This window comes from Bos javanicus, chromosome 28 (genome assembly GCF_032452875.1).
Source record: "Bos javanicus breed banteng chromosome 28, ARS-OSU_banteng_1.0, whole genome shotgun sequence".
Lineage (NCBI taxonomy): Eukaryota > Metazoa > Chordata > Mammalia > Artiodactyla > Bovidae > Bos > Bos javanicus.
This window is the reverse complement of record NC_083895.1, coordinates 17,083,480-17,097,024: the sequence shown is the minus strand read 5'-3', so window position 1 is coordinate 17,097,024 and position 13,545 is coordinate 17,083,480. Positions and strand designations below refer to the sequence as shown.

Genomic DNA, 13,545 nt, shown 5'->3' with positions numbered 1-13,545 from the left:
AAATCCCCTGGGAATTTTCTGGGTGACAGCAGTGTTTTTTGTTCTACTGAGGTGACTTTAAGTGGGTCCTTGAATAGAGGCCAGTCACCAGAAAGACCAAGCTATGATTAGAAGCTTGGAATTTTCAGTCCCAATCCCCATTCTCCAGAGGGGAGAAGGGCTGGAAATGGAGTTAATGATCGATCACACTTACACAATGAAGCCTCTATAAAAATCTCAAAAGCATGGAGTTTGGAGAGCTACCAAGTTGGTGAACCCTAGAACGTGCTGGGAGAGTGGCAGGCCAGAAGGGTGTACTTCCCACACACCTCGGCCTATGTGTGCATCTCTCCCATCTGAATGTTCACCTGTAGCCTTCATCATATCCTTTTATAATAAACTGGTAAACACTAACTAAACTCTTTTCCTGGTTCCTGTGAGCCACTCCTGCAAACTAATGAAACCCAAACAGGGAGTCATAGTAACCTCTGGTTTATAGTAGATGGATCAGAAATACAGGGGATAACATAGACTTGGCGATTGGCTTCGAAAGTAAGGTAGGAGCCGTCTAGTGGAGGCTTAACCTGGAGGATGTGACGCTGTCTCCAGGTTGATGATGATAGAATTAAATTGTAGGACACCCAGATGATGCTGCAGAGAATTGCTTGTGTGTGGGGAAATATGTGTGTGGCGGGTGGGGGATGTCCACACACATCTTTTGTCAGAAGTGATGTGAGAGTAAAAGAGAGGAAGACAGGTTTTCTTTACACCATCTTTGGAAAAAATAAGGGCAGGAGCCAAGTGCCCCCATTACTAAGATGGACCTCTAAGTATTTCCTGGGAAGCCTTTTAAAACCAAAAGATAACGTAGTTTCTTCCACCCGCCTAGAGCAGCCCTCTGCTGCCTAGCAAGTGGTTATGAAAGATCTCATATAGGAAGTAAGGAAGCTACACTTTCTTGGACATCTGGTAGAATGTGTAAATTTGCTACCCGGGTATCATAGCTAACATTTATTAAGTTATTAAGTGTTACTACAGGCCTGGTACCACACAAAGTGTTTCACAAACCTTATTTTACTTAATCTTCACTCTGAATAAGTACTATTATTATCCCCTTTTACAGCTGAAGAAAGAGAGGCAGAAAAAGATTAAGTAACTTTCTCAAAGTCTGTGGTGGAGTGAGGATTTGAATTCAAGCACTCAGATGGAGAACCCATATTCTTAACCCTTTTTTTTTGGTATGTTCTTAAAAAACCTTCCTTTTATATAACATCTATGTCAAAGAGCTTCCTATGTAGCTCTCCGTTTACTTGACTAAGAACAATTCTGAAATTATATTGTTTGATGACAAAAGGAGGCTACCAGGAAATCTGGAGAGAGTGACCTTATGTACATGAATTTTGCGTACATTCTTATACTCAGAGAATTAGCTGGAATGATATTCACTGAAATATTTAAATTGTTGACCCTGGATTATAGGATTTGAAGTGATTTTTAAATTCTTCTTTATTATTTCCTGATTAATTAAAATTTTATAAGATTATGGCTTCACTTTTAAGTAGAAGGCTTCATTTTTAAGTAAAAAAATACTCTTAAGTTTGTATTAATCAAGAGAGAACTGGCTTCATTACAATAACAAATCCTCAACTCTCAGTTGCTTATTAGCACATGCCATTTTCTTTCTTTTTTGCTAAAGATCTGGCAGCTCTACAGGGAAGCTTCCATTTGAATGGTAGCTCAGTAGTCAAGCCTACTTCTATCTTAGAGTTCCACCATTTCAACCCTTACGGAGGGAGGGGATTACAGAGAATAAGGAATTTACACTTGCTGTTACATGTCTCCATCGGCCCAGAACCAGTTCCATGGCCCCACTTAAACTGCAAGAGGTAGGCAGTGCCCCAGAATGAGAGAACTGAACATAACAAATACAAGTAATGTCTATCATAAGGTGATTTCCATTTTGAAGACCATAAAAACAGAGTATGGCCTCTAGAACCCAGGCTGCCTGGGTTCATATCCCAACTTAGACAGTTAATGACTATATGACTTTGAGCAAGCTATTCGACTCCATTGTGCCTCAGAGTGTTATCCAGTGAGGATAACAGGTTGTTGTTCATATTAGATGAGGTTATACACTGCTAGGCACAAAAATTGTTCACAAAAATGACCAGGATAACCTATCCCAGGGCACATATGTGCCCACTTGCAATGTGATTTTCCACTCCTCTCATAAAAATGTAGTTTATCTCCCTGCCCTTGGATCTGGGTTGCACCTGTAACTTGCTTTGACCAATAGAATGTGGTGGAAGTGATGTTGGGACTTCTAAGCCTAGAACTTAACCAGCCTCAAAGCTTTTGCTCTCACCTCTTGGAATTCTTCCCTGAAATTCCCATGTGAAGAAGCCCAGTCTAGTCTACTAGAGGATGAAAGATCAACAGAGGAGACACAAGCTGTCCCAGTTGAGGCCCCCTTAGACCCCCCAGCTAACAGCTACCACCAAGTGCCAGACGTTTGAGAGGGGACAATCAGGCCATTAGCGTGGACAGATAATTTGTAGTCACATACACAACCATAGGCAAGAAAGGCAGAAAAACCATCAGGATGAACCAAACCCAAACGGCTGACTCAGAGAATGATGAGTATAAATAAAATGTTTGTTACTTTGAACCACTAAGTGTAGCACAACATCTGTCTTAGCTCCATCACACTGCTTAGCACAGCACCCGGAGCACAGTAAGTATTTAATAGCAAGTGGTGTTATCATTATCTTCATCTAATTTAAAGCTCATAGTAGTTATATAAGGAAGCCAGAACAGACAATTTCTAATCTCATTGCATAGATGAGGAAATGAAGGATAAGAGATGGCAAATGGTTTGTCCAATATGCAGAGTCCTTAGGAAGTCAATTGGGCATTTAAGACTCGACCCTGTGAACGCTTCTCCAGAACCTGCCTATTCTCCACCAGTAAACCCCTTCATGAACAGGAGCAAGCGACAGTGGAAGATTTTCTCCTACAGTTTTCCGATTACTAACTTCCCACCAAAGTGCACAATCGGCCTCTCAGTGCCCAAGTCTTTCCTGCTGATGATCTAAAGAATCAGGATGAACTTGTCAGCTTGAGAAAAAGTAAAATTTTTTTAATGGCAAAGAAAATCGTTTCCTTGGAGGAGACTTGGAAAAGATAACCTTCTCTGTGAAATCAGAAATGATTTCAAGGGGGCTTCCTTGGTGATCCAGTGGTTAAGCGCCCACTTTGCAGTGCAAGGGACACAGATTCGATCCCGGGTCTGGGAAAATTCCACATACCGTGGATACAACCAAGTCCATGCAGCACAACTGCTGAGCCCGCGCTCTAAAGCCTGTGTGCCGCAACAAGGAAACCCCCGCAGTGAGAAGCCTGTGCACTGCAATTATAGAGTAGCCCCCACTTGCTCAACTAGAAAAATCCTGCGTAGCAATGAAGACCCACCAAGCCAAATAAATAAATAAATCTTCCAAAAAAAAAAAAAAATGAGATTGGTGGGGAATCCATGTGCCTGATTCAGCAGTGATCAAAATTTTCTCAGAATGATTCCCACCACCTTTTAGTGACAGACCCCACTGACCTGTCTGTCAATCACAGATATTTACAAGTCCCTAAACCTAATAGCTCCCCACCAACTCCTGCAGAAAGTTTTTTGGTCATGACTGTATCTCAGTTATTTTTAAAGTTTCTTGCTCTTTCACAGGTAAATGATGAGTTCTATACCATTGAGCTGACAGAGATTTATTTCTTCTGTATGTAAACATTTCTAATCCTTCCACCTCCCCAAAGTCGAACTGCAAACATAACTAACTCATCTCTTTCCTTTCTTCCCTCATGAAAAATTCATCAGCAAGTCATGTTTGTCCTTACCTTCACATTCTACCCGAAGTCCATCTACTTCTCACCATCTCTACTATGACAGCTGCTCATTTCTCACTTGAACCAGAACAATAGGCTTCCAACTGGTCTCCCTGCTTGCACGCTCTATAATAATAGTGTCCAGCAGAACTTTCTGCGGTGCTGAAAAAATTCTATGTCTACATTGTCCAATATGGTTGCCATTAGCCACATGTAGCTATTTAAATCTGTCTGGTTCAACTGCAGAATTAAATTTTAATTTAAACATGAGTAGCCACTTAGAGTTAGTGGTAACAATACTGGACAGTACAAATAAATAACACTCTGCAAATCACACAATTTACCTGCTTAATATTTTTCACTGCAATTAAAATAAAATATAAAGTCCCTGCCTGGCCCGCAGGGTCTTTCATGGTCTGGCCTCTGCCTACCTTCTCCCCCTAGCTCAATACACTCCAGGCCCAAGTCAAGTTCAGCCAGACTCTCAAATACATCACGTTCACTATCTCTGGCATTTGCGCTCCTTCTTCCATGGATCCTCACATAATCAACTGCTCCTTCTCATTCAAATTCCTGCTCAAATTTTACCTCTTCAGAGAACCTTCTCTGGCAGCATCCCTGCTTCTGCTGCTGCTAAGTCACTTCAGTCATATCCGACTCTGTGCGACCCCATAGATGGCAGCCCACCAGGCTCCCTGTCCCTGGGATTCTCCAGGCGAGAACACTGGAGTGGGTTGCCATTTCCTTCTCCAATGCATGAAAGTGAAAGTGAAGTCACTCAGTCGTGTCCGACTCCTAGCAACCCCATGGACTGCAGCCTACCAGGCCCCTCTGTCCATGGGATTTTCCAGGCAAGAGTACTGGAGTGGGTTGCCATTGCATCCCTAGTCTGTCCTAAATCCTATCACATTTAACACATTGTAAGAAACACAACATTTATCATAAACTGAAACAATTTGTTTCCATGTATTTGTTTTTCAGTTTGATTGTGTCCTCTAGAAAATAAAAAAAAAAAAGAAAGGCCATTTGTTTATCACTCTCCTAGTGTCTTGAATGAATCGGACCCATTAGGTGACAGTCCAGTAGTCAGTGTTTCTTAGAAAAGGAGAGAATTACATGTTGTTTTTTCTATGTCTGAACAATTATTGACCACAGGCAACATGTCCTAAAACTGGGCCCTAACCGATGGGCTCAGAATTACTCTGGGAGGTATGAGAGCTGTGGAAATCATTTAGCCTTTCTTTCTCTTTCTCCATAAGATTCTATTTCTTCTCACTGATGACAAAAGAAATGATCTCTAGTGAGAATGAAATGATGGAGCTATTTGAAATTCTCCCACCCCTATGAACACAGTGAATGTGAATGAACGATCTCAGGAAAAGTCCTCACAAAGCTACTTGCTCACTGACCACCTTTTGGGAAGAATTATGGATTGACCACAGCATTAAGGGGTAAGGTCCATAGAAACTAATGAAGCTTTCAAGGTAAGCCCATGCTATTGGAATGAGGAACTGCTGAGACTCAAATCTGCATCTCAGCACTAACTCACCTGCAAGCTCTTTGATTTCCTGAAAGATCTTTCATGAGGATACCCATGCTTACTAAACCTTTCTTGACCTAGTCCAGACTGAGGATGAAACCAAAAAGCCTAGGGATTTAGCATTTTAGTCATACTTCCACATGTCAGTACCTTTAAGGTAGGCTCACCCAGAGTGATCATGAAGTAGTTAAACAGCAAAATCTCTGAATTCTAGTCAGTGAAGAATGTCTGAGATAGAATATCATAGGGTCAGGACTTCTGTGTGAAGAGGGGGACATTTCTAGGCAAAGACTCATCATTCATTCATTTCCTTCAATAAACATTTAGGAAGCTCCTGCTGTGTGCCGGTAACTTAGGAGAGGAATGGGGTAACAGAGACAAAGATAATGAAGCCTATAGTTTTTGACCTGGGACAATGCCCCATCACTTTTCTGATGATAAGCCCTGCACCAGAGCCACAGGGCTGGCCAACAACTGGGCACCACACCCCTGTCCTCGGTCAGAGGAATTTTAATCGGGGACAAATAGAAAAGGCTGCCATCTGTCTCTGGGGACACCTTTCTGGAAACCCAGTACCATCATGGCTAAATTGTCCATCATGTGGAAGAACACTGTCTGCAGTAGCAGGCAAGGAAGCCATTACAGAGACTGAAGTAAAGGGAGGGAGGAGGAGTGGAAGGAGGCTAAGAGGGAGACCACTGGGAACTGTGTGCCACTCGGATCCAGTCACGTCAAATACCAGCACCACCCCTCCCTTTTTAAAAATCCCTTTCATGATCTTGAGCCCATAAATCCTGCCCTCCCCAGCATGCACAGTTTTCTTTTCCCTTATACTGATTTCAGCCACCTGCAGCTGAGAGAATTTAGATAAACTCAGAGACTATGAGGAGGTCAATTTAGTAGCCAAGCAACCATATATATAAATAATTGCAGAATTATAATTACATAAATGTAATTGTATATAAATTATGTAGGCAAAAATACAATACACAGTCACTGCACAGAAGAGAGAAGTCACTGCACAGAAGATCAACTCTGCTTGGATGGTTCCCAGTCCATCAGCCAGGGCTTGGTTTATTCCTTTTTAGGGAATTCAGTAAATGCTAAGTCACAGATAAATAGCACACAGTTGCACTCTTACTCAAGACAGGATTTGTGACACCATATTCAAGCCTAGAAGAGCACAAATCTGCCAAGCTGAGGAACTGCAAAAGATGCAAATGGAATAGTATTAGAAAAATACATACCTATGGTTCAACAGACGTGGTCTACTTGGTGTGGCAGATTAGAGACACACACATTCTTTCCTACTCATCCTAGTGAGAGGTGGGGTCTAATTCCCCTCCTCTGGATGGGCCTTCCTGACTTGCCTAATCAATAAAAAGCAGTAGAAGTGATGTTCTAGAGAGCTTAGGTCATAAATGGTTGTTGTTTTATGCCACTAAGTTCTGAGATGATCTGTTAGGTAGCAATAGATAACCAAAACACTTCCCATAGGAGGAGAGTGCATGTTATGTTGGAGATAAAACTAGAAAAACTGGCAGATCCTGGAGGGTTTGGATTTTATCTAACAAATCTTGAGGGATCATGAAACACTTGCCTTCTTGAACAATCATTTCAGACAGGATTATGGAGACTGGATTGGAGGTGAACCAATCCAGAGTGAGGGACACCAGTTACCGATAACTACAGTCATCTAAGCAAGAGGTGAGGAGGACCTGGCCTGAAACACTAACAATGGGATCTGAAAGGAAAGAGTAGAAACAGGACGTTATGCGTAGGCAGAAACCGGGTGCCTACATATCGATTAGATGAGAAGCTTAAAGGCGGAAGGCAAACATCAAGGTTTGGATGACTGAAGTTGCCATTAGCCACGTAAAAAGCTATAGGAGGATGACATGATTAAGAGTTCAGTTTTTGACATAATTAACTTGAGGGAATCTGAATGGAGATACCTACTAGACACTGAGGTCACAAGAGCAATTAAATACTCACGTACACAATGTTTTGTTCAGTGTCTATCTTTCCCAGCTAGATTTCGAGCAGAGATTATTTTCCTTACTGATCACTAAATACTCAGCACCTGACTGCCAGTGTGTCTAGGGTAGAGCCAGCTTTCAAATAATATTTGTTGAACTAATGAATCAATGAAATGAAGTCCAGCAGGGGACTCGAATCACCATGATTCTCAACTTTAAATATTGAACTTATCTGGATACCTTTCAAAGTCACTGATGCTTGGGTTACCCCCCTCCACACCCCAGAGGTTCTGATTAAAATGGTTTTGGCTGTGGCCTTGGATTAGCACTTTTGAGACTACCCAACCGACTTTGATGAACAGTCATACCGGATGCACAGATCTGGGCAGAATCCGCATACCAACAGCTATGACTTTAAAGTTGTTCCTGTCCCAACAAAAAGCTAAGGTGGACTATAAAACTCTAATATAAAATTACTTCCCACGTTTCTGTCCACAAAACACAGAGTAGAGGAGCAAAAAAATCAGAGCTCTTAGCAGGAATCCAGGAGGCAGTAGCAAACATTTTGCCATGTGACGGTTAAAGGAACTAAAACCTCCTTAAATTTCAAAATTACACAGAATTATACAGTAGATAATAGAAACAGCATTAGCCAGACACATAGAAACCACAGAAATATGGTTCTGGGCTTCAAACAATACCATTAAAGAAAATGAAAGAAAATTCACACAGTGGAAGAAACAAAACTCTATCTGGTAAGGGGCTTGTATCCTGAAAACAAACCTTACAACTCAATATTGAGAAGAAAAGTAACCTAATTTTAAAAATAAGCAAATAGTTTCACCTACCTTCTGTATGATAATGACTCCTTTCATCCATATCTCCAGCCCAGATCACTCCTTGGAGCCTTTCAGGACACCTCCAGTAGGATAGTCTGTGAGACAAATAAAAACTTACAGACCCCAAACTGAATTAACTATGGGTCCCCACCAACCTGTCCATCTCATAGTCTTGAGTTATCTTCTGTCCCCTCTCTTCTCTCATCTCCTGTATCCATCAATCACTGAGTCTTACTCAATTATGCTCAGAATGACCCACAGTGCCCCTCCTCCATTGGCTCCTATGCAGAAGTTCACCTTTTTTCTCCCTTTTCCCCTAGTCAGCTCCTACTGGCTGACCGTAAAGGTTCAGTCGTCATGCTTCGTGAAAGAAAGCCTTCCTTGAGGTCCCCGTGGCTGTCCCAGAAGGCCAAGGAGGAGTCCCTGCGCTGTGTTTCTTGATTCAGTATGTTATGCTTTATAGCATTCTTCGTATCCTTTTGAAAGCTTGGGCTTTTTTTCCAGTTGATTTCCCTCACTGGACTAAAAACTCCCTAAAGACAGAATCTGTTTCATTCATTGTGTGCCTCCATTACACATAGCACCACAAGCCCGGCATACAGTCATTCTTGAACTCAGTTTCAAGGAAGACTGGAAATCAAGTCCATATTAGTTAAATGTGAGTGCTCATATGTAAAAGTCTTCCCCAAGTGTGCTCCAGGAAATGGTACTTCTTTGGAGGTGGGAGGAAATATGCTCAAATGAGTTTGAGAAACAAAAGACACTGTTTTCTTGCTCTTGAAGATTCACAATGTTTTCTAGCATATCAAATACTATGAGAAATCCTTCAATACAGAAGTCCTTTTAAATTTTTCATCTGGCTTCCCAAGCATATTGAACACGGGGTCATTTGTTAATATTCTATAGAGCTGCTGGTCTGCCACTTCTCTTAGAATGCCAGATCAGGTTGTCACATCCTTCTTTTGGAGAAAATTTTCCCCTCTGCCTAGATCAGAAATATGTAACATTTTTCTTTCAAGGATCAGAGAATATTTTAGATCTGGCCACATATGTCCGTATCACATATTCTTCTTTGTTCGCTTTTTCCCCCTCCAATTCTTTAAAAATGAAAAAAAAGAAAAAACATTCTTTGCTCAATGGCCTGTGTGCTAGAAGATGATAGTTACCCACAAATGTCCCAGATTCTATCATTTTTTACCACTCTTTTGGCCACAGTTATTTATTTGGTCTTGAGATGGGTACATAATCCCAGTTGTGACAATTAGAATCTTTTCATGGAAAAATTAGACTATGACTAAGAAACATCTGATTGCTCTTTTAAAATGAAGAGAGGCAACTTAAGAATAATTAGCAATAACTGTGTTCTGCCGTGTGGCATGAAAATAGAAGGCCAGACCTTGATAAGTGATAAGAATGAGGCAACTGAGAAGGAGGTATAAACAGAGGATAGAGAATTTCCAGGGTATTTTATAGTACCCAGGGTTTGTGTTCAGTCTTTCCTGTGCTTCACAAGTGGCTTCTGTCATATGCAACCAAGAGATCTAATAAATTCACTTTGAGAAATTAGAAAAAGAAAATAGGGAAAAGATTTCAACAGACATTTCTCCAAAGAAGAACATGCACATAGTCAATAAACATAAAAAAGAAGCTCAACATCATTAGTCATCATGTAAACACAATCAAAACTGCAATGAGATACCATTTCACAAATGTTAGGATTGCTAAAACAAAATAACAACAACAAAACAACAAGTTGGACAAAATTGCTGAGAAATTAGAGCCATTATATATTGCTAGCAGCAATATAAGATGATATCAGCCACTTTTGAAAACAGTTTCACAAAACGTTAAACACAGAGTTTCTAAATGACTCAGCAGTTCCATTCCCAGGTATCAACACAAGAGAAATTAATGTTTTATGCAAAAACTAGTACTTAAATTTGTTCATAGCAGCAAATTCATAACAGCCAAAAAGTGAAAACAATCTGTCTACCAGCGAGTCAATGGATAAATAAAATGTAGTATATATCTATAATGAAACAACATTCAGCAATTAAAAAGGAAAAAGCAGATTTTTAGAGCAATGAAAATTCTCTGTATGATTTTATAATGATGGATATATGTCAATATGTTGTTGTTGTTCAGTTGCTAAGTCATGTCCAGCTTTTTGCAACCCCTTGGACTGCAGCATGCCAGGATTCCCTGTCCTCCACTATCTCCCAGAGTTTGCTCAAGTTTATGTTTATTCAGTCAGTAATGCTATCCAACCATCTGTCAGTATACATGTGTCCAAACCCAGAGAATGTACAGCAGCAAAAGTGAACCTATAAAGGATGGATAACTCTGGGTGATTATGTGTCAATACAGGTCCATCCCTGGTAACATCGTACAATGTACAAAAGTACAATGGTACAACACACCAAATTACCATTCTGGTGAGTAACGCTGATAATACAGGGAGACTATCCATGTATGGGAGCAGGAGATATATGAGAAAACTATCTTCCTCTCAATTATGTTGTGAAACTAAAACTTCTCTAAAAAGTAAAATCTTTAAAAAAATACAGAGTTGATAAATTAGATATTTGGGATTACTAAACTGACAACTTTGGGGCTCCAAAATCACTGCAGATGGTGACTGCAGCCATAAAATTAAAAGACGTTTACTCCTTGGAAGGAAAGTTATGACCAACCTAGACAGCATATTGAAAAGCAGAGACATTACTTTGCCAACAAAGGTCCGTCTAGTCAAGGCTATGGTTTTTCCAGTGGTCATGTATAGATGTGAGAATTGGACTGTGAAGAAGGCAAGAATTGATGCTTTTGAACTGTGGTGTTAGAGAAGACTCTTCAAAGTCCCTTGGACTGCAAGGAGATCCAACCACTCCATTCTAGAGGAGATCAGTCCTGGGTGTTCTTTGGAAGGAATAATGCTAAAGCTGAAACTCCAGTACTTTGGCCACCTCACGAGAAGAGTTGACTCATTGGAAAAGACTCTGATGCTGGGAGGGATTGGGGGCAGGAGAAGAAGGGGACGACAGAGGATGAGATGGCTGGATGGCATCACCGACTCGATGGACGTGAGTCTGAGTGAACTCCGGGAATTGGTGATGGACAGGGAAGCCTGGTGTGCTGCGATTCATGGGGTCGCAAAGAGTTGGACATGACTGAGCAACTGAACTGAACTGAACCGAAAACTAAAATGGACTGGAATGGGCGAATTTAACTGCAATAGATGACCATTATATCTACTACTGTGGGCAAGAATCCCTTAGAAGAAATGGACTAGCCATCACAGTCAAAAAGAGAGTCCAAAATGCAGTACTTGGATGCAATCTCAAAAACAACAAAATGATCTCTGTTCGTTTCCAAGGCAAACCACTCAATACCACAGTAATCCAAGTCTATGCCCTGACCGTAATGCTGAAGAAGCTGAAACTGAACGGTTCTCTGAAGACATACAAGACCTTCTAGAACTAACACCCCCAAAAGATGTCCTTTTCATTTTAGGGGACTGGAATGCAAGAGTAGGAAGTCAAGAAACACCTGGAGTAATAGGCAAATTTGGCCCTGGAGTACAGAATGAAGCAGGGCAAAGCTAATAGAGTTTTGCCAAGAGAACACACTATTTATAGCAAACACCCTCTTCCAACAACACAAGAGAAGACTCTACACATGGACATCACCAGATGGTCAAGACCAGGAGCTGACTGTGGCTCAGATCATGAACTCCTTATTGCCAAATTCAGACTGAAATTGAAGAAGTAGTGAAAACCACTAGATCATTCAGGTATGACCTAAATCAAATGCCTTACAATTATACAGTGGAAATGAGAATTAGATTCAAGGGATTAGATCTGATAGACAGAGTGCCTGAAGAACTATGGACAGAGGTTTGTAACACTGTACAGGAGGCAGGGATCAAGACCATACCCAAGGGAAAGAAATGCAAAAAGGCAAAATGGTTGTCTGAGGAGGCCTTACAAATAGCTGTGAATAGAAGAGAAGTGAAAGGCAAAGGGAAAAACGAAAGACATACCCATTTGAATGCAGATTTCCAAAGAATAGCAAGGAGATATAAGAAAGCCTTCCTCAATGATCAGTGCAAAGAAATAGAGGAAAACAATAGAATGGGAAAGCCTAGAGATCTCTTCAAGAAAATTAGAGATACCAAGGGAACATTTCATGCAAAGATGGGCTCAATAAAGGACAGAAATGGTATGGACCTAACAGAAGCAGAAGATATTAAGAAGAGGTGGCAAGAATACACAGAAGAACTGGACAAAAAAGATCTTCATGATCCAGATAATCACGATGGTGTGATCACTCACCTAGAGCCAGACATCCTGGAGTGTGAAGTCAAGTGGGCCTTAGGAAGCATCACTACGAACAAAGCTAGTGGAGGTGATAGAATTCCAGCTGATCTATTTCAAATCCTGCAAGATGATGTTGTGAACATGCTGCACTCAATATGCCAGCAAATTCGGAAAACTTGGCAGTGGCTACAGGACTAGAAAAGGTCAGTTTTCATTTCAATTCCAAAGAAAGGCAATGCCAAAGAATGCTCAAACTACCGCACAACTACACATATCTCACACGCTAGTAAAGTAATGCTCAAAATTCTCCAAGCCAGGCTTCAATAATACATGAACTGTGAATTTCCAGATGTTCAAGCTGGATTTAGAAAAGGAGGAGGAACCAGAGATCAAATTGTCAACATATGCTGGATCATGGAAAAAGCAAGAGAGTTCCAGAAAAACATCTATTTCTGCTTTATTGACTATGTCAAAGCCTTTGACTGTGTGGACCACAACAAACTGTGGAAAATTCTTAAAGAGATGGGAATACCAGACCCCTGACCTGACTCTTGAGAAATCTGTATGCAGATCAGGAAGCAACAGTTAGAACTGGACATGGAACAACAGACTGGTTCCAAATAGGAAAAGAAGTACATCAAGGCTGTATATTGTCACCCTGCTTATATAACTTATATGCAGAGTACATCATGAGAAATGCTGGGCTGGATGAAGCACAAGCTGGAATCAAGATTGCAGGGAGAAATATAAATAACCTCAGATATGCAGATGGCACCACCCTTATGGCAGAAAGTGAAGAAGAACTAAAGAGCCTCTTGATAAAAGTGAAAGAGGAGAGTGAAAAGGTTGGCTTAAAACTCAACATTCAGCAAATTAAGATCATGGCATCTAGTCCCATCATTTCATGGCAAATAGATGGGGAAACACTGGAAACAGTGACAGACTTTATTTTTTTGGGCTCCAAAATAACTGCATATGGTGACTGAAGCCATGAAATTAAGACACAT

At 40.9% G+C, this 13,545-nt stretch overlaps 1 long non-coding RNA gene across 1 annotated transcript in view; it reads right to left on the bottom strand.

Moving 5' to 3' along the window:
• Positions 1-6,772, bottom strand: part of LOC133240372 (uncharacterized) — a 111,694-nt gene extending 104,922 nt beyond the window's left edge. Inside the window, exon 1 of the long non-coding RNA XR_009734207.1 lies at positions 6,652-6,772. This is a non-coding gene — a long non-coding RNA (uncharacterized LOC133240372). The remainder of the gene's footprint in view (positions 1-6,651) is intronic.
• Positions 6,773-13,545: the final 6,773 nt, after the last annotated feature.